Source organism: Salvelinus sp. IW2-2015, unplaced genomic scaffold, assembly GCF_002910315.2.
Source record: "Salvelinus sp. IW2-2015 unplaced genomic scaffold, ASM291031v2 Un_scaffold3453, whole genome shotgun sequence".
Classification (NCBI taxonomy): Eukaryota; Metazoa; Chordata; class Actinopteri; order Salmoniformes; family Salmonidae; genus Salvelinus; species Salvelinus sp. IW2-2015.
Window position 1 is genome coordinate 58861 of NW_019944733.1, and position 6478 is coordinate 65338.

Here is a 6478-nt window from a genome sequence, read left to right on the forward strand (position 1 = left end):
GGGGATTGTAATGTTACTGTGTTTATTAGTCTACTACTATAATGGTCTGATATGGGGATCTGTAATGTAGTCTACTACTATAATGGCCTGATATGGGATCTGTAATGTAGTCTACTACTATAATGGCCTGATATGGGGATCTGTAACGTAGTCTACTACTATAATGGTCTGATATGGGGATCTGTAATGTTACTGTGTTTATTAGTCTACTACTATAATGGCCTGATATGGGGATCTGTAATGTTACTGTGTTTATTAGTCTACTACTATAATGGTCTGATATGGGGATCTGTAATGTAGTCTACTACTATAATGGTCTGATATGGGGATCTGTAATGTAGTCTACTACTATAATGGCTGATATGGGATCTGTAATGTTACTGTGTTTATTAGTCTACTACTATAATGGCCTGATATGGGATCTGTAATGTAGTCTACTACTATAATGGTCTGATATGGGGATCTGTAATGTAGTCTACTACTATAATGGCCTGATATGGGATCTGTAATGTAGTCTACTACTATAATGGCCTGATATGGGGATCTGTAATGTTACTGTGTTATTAGTCTACTACTATAATGGCCTGATATGGGGATCTGTAATGTAGTCTACTACCTATAATGGCCTGATATGGGGATCTGTAATGTAGTCTACTACTATAATGGTCTGGTATGGGTCTGTAATGTTACTGTGTTTATTAGTCTACTACTTAATGGCCTGATATGGGGATCTGTAATGTGGTCTACTACTATATGGCCTGATATGGGGATCTGTAATGTAGTCTACTACTATAATGGCCTGATATGGGGATCTGTAATGTTACTGTGTTTATTAGTCTACTACTATAATGGTCTGATATGGGGATCTGTAATGTAGTCTACTACTATAATGGCCTGATATGGGGATCTGTAATGTTACTGTGTTTATTAGTCTACTACTATAATGGTCTGATATGGGGATCTGTAATGTAGTATACTACTATAATGGCTGATATGGGAGTCTGTAATGTTACTGTGTTTATTAGTCTACTACTATAATGGTCTGATATGGGGTCTGTAATGTAGTCTACTACTATAATGCTGATATGGGGATCTGTAATGTTACTGTGTTTATTAGTCTACTACTATAATGGTCTGATATGGGATCTGTAATGTTACTGTGTTTATTAGTCTACTACTATAATGGTCTGATATGGGGATCTGTAACGTTGTCTACTACTATAATGGTCTGATATGGGGATCTGTAATGTTACTGTGTTTATTAGTCTACTACTATAATGGCCTGATATGGGGATCTGTAATGTAGTCTACTACTATAATGGCCTGATATGGGGATCTGTAATGTAGTCTACTACTATAATGGTCTGATATGGGATCTGTAATGTTACTGTGTTTATTAGTCTACTACTATAATGGCCTGATATGGGGATCTGTAATGTAGTCTACTACTATAATGGTCTGATATGGGGATCTGTAATGTTGTCTCTAAAGGAAACACTAGATTGTTGAACACCGTAGCCGCTAAGACTACTCTGACCTCACTTACTCGATTGATGTCCCAAATGGCACCCTATTCCTATATAGTGCACTACTATTCCTTTTGGGTCTAAAGTAGTGCACTATATATGGAATAGGGTGCCATTTGGGATACAGGCCAGGAGACAATGTAAAGACAACACATTGTCAATGTAAAGACAACACATTGTCAATGTAAAGACAACATATTTACAACGTAATGTAGCTCTGTTTGATGGTCCGGTGGCCATCTGCCAAGGGATGTGATCTCCAGTTTTAACCAAGTGATGTAAACTCGCAGTTTTAACCAAGGGATTAAACTCCAGTTTAACCAAGGGATGTAACTCCAGTTTAACCAAGGGATAATAAACTCCAGTTTAACCAAGGGATTAAACTCCGTTTAACCAAGGATGTAAACTCCAGTTTAACCAAGGGATGTAAACTCCAGTTTAACCAAGGGATGTAAACTCCAGTTTAACCAAGGGATGTAAACTCCAGTTTAACCAAGGGATGTAAACTCCAGTTTAAACCAAGGGCTGTAAACTCCAGTTTAACCAAGGATGTAAACTCCAGTATAACCAAGGGATGTAAAACTCCAGTTTAACACAAGGGATGTAAACTCCAGTTTAACCAAGGGATGGAAGCTGCAGCTCCATTAAAGGATGTAAACTCCAGTTTAACTAAGGGATGGGAGCTGCAGCTCATTAAAGGATGGGAGCTGCAGCCCATTAAAAGGTATGGGAGCTGCAGCTCATTAAAAGGTATGGGAGCTGCAGCTCCATTAAAGGGGATGGGAGCAGCAGCTCCATTAAAAGTGATGGGAGTTGCAGCTCCATTAAAAGGGATGGGAGCTGCAGCTCCATTAAAAGGGATGGGAGCTGCAGCTCCATTAAAGGGATGGGAGCTGCAGCTCCATTAAAGGGATGGGAGCAGCAGCTCCATTAAAAGGGATGGGAGCTGCAGCTCCATTAAAAGGGATGGGCGCTGCAGCTCCATTAAAAGGGATGGAGCTGCAGCTCCATTAAAAGGGATGGAGCTGCAGCTCCATTAAAAGTGATGGGAACTGCAGCTCCATTAAAAGTGATGGGAGCTGCAGCTCCATTAAAAGTGATGGGAGCTGCAGCTCCATTAAAAGGTGATGGAGCAGCAGCTCCATTAAAAGTGATGGGAGCTGCAGCTCCATTAAAGGGATGGGAGCTGCAGCTCCATTAAAGGGGATGGCAGCTGCAGCTCCATTAAAGGGGATGGCAGCTGCAGCTCCATTAAAAGGGATGGCAGCTGCAGCTCCATAAAGGGGATGGCAGCTGCAGCTCCATTAAAGGGATGGTGATTTCAGATGTACGTTGTAGCAACGTTGTACTGTTTAACTGTTCAAGAAGCACTATTTTTTTCATTGTTACATTCCTTGTGAATAAATGAAATGTACTTAACATGTGTTGCTGCGTGTGGACTCAAATCATTTCACACTGGTTGTATTAAAAATAGGCTTTGTTGTGGCCCAATTGTAGTGCACTACTTAGGGAATAGGGTTCCATTGGGGACACACATAAGTACAGTCAAAAAAAAATGTTATTTATCACATACACATGGTTAGCAGATTATAATGCGAGTGTAGCGAAATGCTTGTGTTCTAGTTCCGACCGTGCAGTAATATCTAACAAGTAATCTAAACATTTCACAACAACTATCTAATACACACAAGTGTAAAGGAATGAATAAGAATATGTACATATAAATATATGGGTGAGTGATGGGAACGGCATAGGAGTAACATTACAGATCCCCATATCAGGACATTATAGTAGTTGAGGCAGAGAGTGTTTAAATGCAGAGCTGGTTGGAGGAGGTTTTGATGAAGTCGTCCTCACCCACTGGTTGAATCAACGTTGTTTACGTCTGTGCCCAGTGGGAATGACATTTTATACAGTACAATGTTTTCTCATGTCTCAGTCAGCTGTTTTTGGTTGTATAAAAATGACAGTATTGCTTTTGAAGCACAATCACTGTGACCAGCTGGTTTGCATTACTTAAGATAGAAAGAGCATTTCAAGTTGCATTTTAATCTAGCTAAGCAATTTACTAATTAACAAGTTATCAAGTTCTGCATTTGTAGGATGCATCCCAAATGGCACCCTATTCCCTATATAGTGCACTGCTTTGGGCCAGGGCCCTATATAATGCACTACTTTGGACCAGGGCCCTATATAGTGCACTGCTTTAGACCACAGCCCACGGCACAACATAGGGAATAGGACTCTGGTCTAAAGTAGTGCACTATATAGGGAATAGGGTGCTGGTCTAAAGTAGTGCACTATATAGGGAATAGGGCCCTGGTCTAAAGTAGTGCACTATATAGGGAATAGGGTGCTATCTGGGACATCCTGTGTTTCATCATGTTTTTTCTATTCAAGTGAGAAGTTCAATAAATAAGACATTGGTCAGTTTTAGACAGTGAAAATATATTTTGGTTCAAATTAAATCAAGTGTTTTATTTTCTCTTCTTCAGCTCTGAGAGCTGAGCAAAGCAGCAGTTCAATTCTCCACTGAAATAAATAACATTTACATTCATTTCATGAGGATTCCCTTTCCAGTCGATGCTGACAGAAACCAACCTACCGACCAACACCCTGTTCCCTATAGAGTGCACTACTTCTGACTAGAGCCCACGGCACAATATAGGGAATAGGGCTCTGGTCTAAAGTAGTGCACTATATAGGGAATAGGGCTCTGGTCTAAAGTAGTGCACTATATAGGGAATAGGGCTCTGGTCTAAAGTAGTGCACTATATAGGGAAAAGGGTGCTATTTGCAAATCACACTAAAAACTGGTCTACCATCCGTTTCCACAGCAACACCTACAGTAGTAGATGGATGAGATCAGAACACTCAGAAGCTGAAACATCCCCTGGCACATTAACACAGTATGGCAGTTTTACAATAAAAAAACAAACAGTAAGAAATAGCTAAAAACAAACAAAAACAAATCTTGATGCTGAAATCACATCACGTTGTCATACAACATCATCATTATTTCATCTAAAGCTTGGTAACAGTAGAGAACGCAGCAGCAGCAGCAGTATCGTCCGTTAGCTAGTCAGTACAGAGCTTCATGGAAAACTCCACCCAAAACTATCTTTTGGGATTTTCTTCATTAGTCCAATGTTGACATAGTACCAAACTATTTTGCTTGTCAGTAATCAAGTTTCCAAGATATGTAACTTTCAAAATACAGAAATCATCCCCATATGATGCATTTTGAAAGTTAAATATCTTAAAAACTTGATTGCTGACAAGCAAAACAGTTTGGGACTATGTCAACATTGGACTAATGAAACAAATACCAAAATATAGTTGTGGGTGGAGTTTTCCTTTAACGTGGGGCCAGGAGAGAGAGGGGGAGGAGAGGCGGAAGGAGGTTAGCTAGTCAGAACAGAGCTGGGTTAAACTAGAAGCAAAGAACAAGGGGGGAGAGGAGAGGAGTGAGGAGGTCTGAGGGAACATCAGGAGGAGTGGTTGGTAGACTCCATCTCCCTCTCTGCTCTTTCTCTCAGCTGGTGCAGGACGGGAGTCAGGGTGGCTATCAGTGTCTGGTGTAGAACATGGTCACTCTCTGAGGAGATCTGGTGGATAAGACATATAGAACATGGTCACTGTGAGGAGATCGGGGATAAAACTATAAGAACTGGTCACTGTGAGGAGATCTGGGGGATAAAACAAGTAGAAATGTCCCTTGTGAGGAGACTGGGGGATAAAACATATATGAACATGGTCACTGTGAGGGCGACTGGTGGAATGAAGACATATATGAACATGGTCACTGTGAGGAAGAATCTGGTGGATAACATTAGAACATGGTCACTTTTTTGAGGGGATCTGGTTGGATAAGACATATAGAACTGGTCACTGTGGAGATCTGGTGGATAAAACATATAGAACATGGTCACTGTGGGGTCTGGGGATAAGACATAGTAGAACATGGTCACTGTGAGGAATCTGGGGGATAAGACATCTGAACATGGTCACTGTGGAGGGATCTGGGGATAAGACCAATAGAGAACATGTTCCAGGTGAGGGAGTCTGGGGTAACACATATAAGAAATGGCACTGGCTGAGGGGATCTGGGGATAAACTAATAGAACATGGTCCACTGTGAGGGGATCTGGGGGATAAGAATGATCGAACATGGTCCACTGTGAGGTGGATGGGGAAATGAAGACGTATAGACATGTGTCACTGTGAGGAGAAATCGGGGGATAAAACATTAGCAACATGGCAGCTGGAGGGATCTGGTGGATAAGACAATAGAACATGTCACTGTGAGGAGATCTGGGGGATAAAACCTATAGAACATGGTCACCTTGAGGAAGATCTGGTGGATAAGACATTTAGAACAATGGGCCAATCTCTGAGGAGATCTGGGGGTAGATCAGATAGAACATGGTCACTGTGAGGGGATCCTGGGGGATATAAACATATAGAACCTGGTCCAGTGTGAGGAGATCTGGGGGATAAGACATAAGAAATGGTCACTGTGAAGGGGATGCTGGGGGATAAAACATATAGACACATGGTCACTGTGAGGAGATCTGGGATAAGAATATAGAACATGGTCACTGTGAGGGATCTGGGGGATAAGAACATATGAGAACATGGCCTGTGAGGGGATGCTGGGATAAGAATATAGAAACATGGTCATGTGAGGGGATTGGGGGGATAAAACATTAGAAATGGTCCTGTCGGAGGGGATCTGGGGGATAAGAACAATATAGAACAGTGGTCCACTGTGAGGGGATCTGGGGGCATAAGACATATAGAACATGGTCACTGTGAGGGGATCTGGGGGATAAGACATGAATAGAACATGTCACTGTGAGGGGATCTGGTGGATAAGACATATAGAACATGGTCTGTGAGGGGATCTGGGGGATAAGCACATATAGAACATGTCACTGTGAGGATGATGC

At 41.6% G+C, this 6478-nt stretch overlaps 1 long non-coding RNA gene across 1 annotated transcript; it reads right to left on the reverse strand.

Moving 5' to 3' along the window:
• Positions 1 to 6: 6 nt before the first annotated feature.
• LOC139025871 (uncharacterized) lies at positions 7 to 427 on the reverse strand. The gene is made up of 3 exons (XR_011477545.1): positions 382 to 427; positions 194 to 301; positions 7 to 71 (listed from the first exon to the last, which is right to left on the reverse strand). It is a non-coding gene; the product is annotated as an uncharacterized lncRNA (long non-coding RNA).
• Positions 428 to 6478: the final 6051 nt, after the last annotated feature.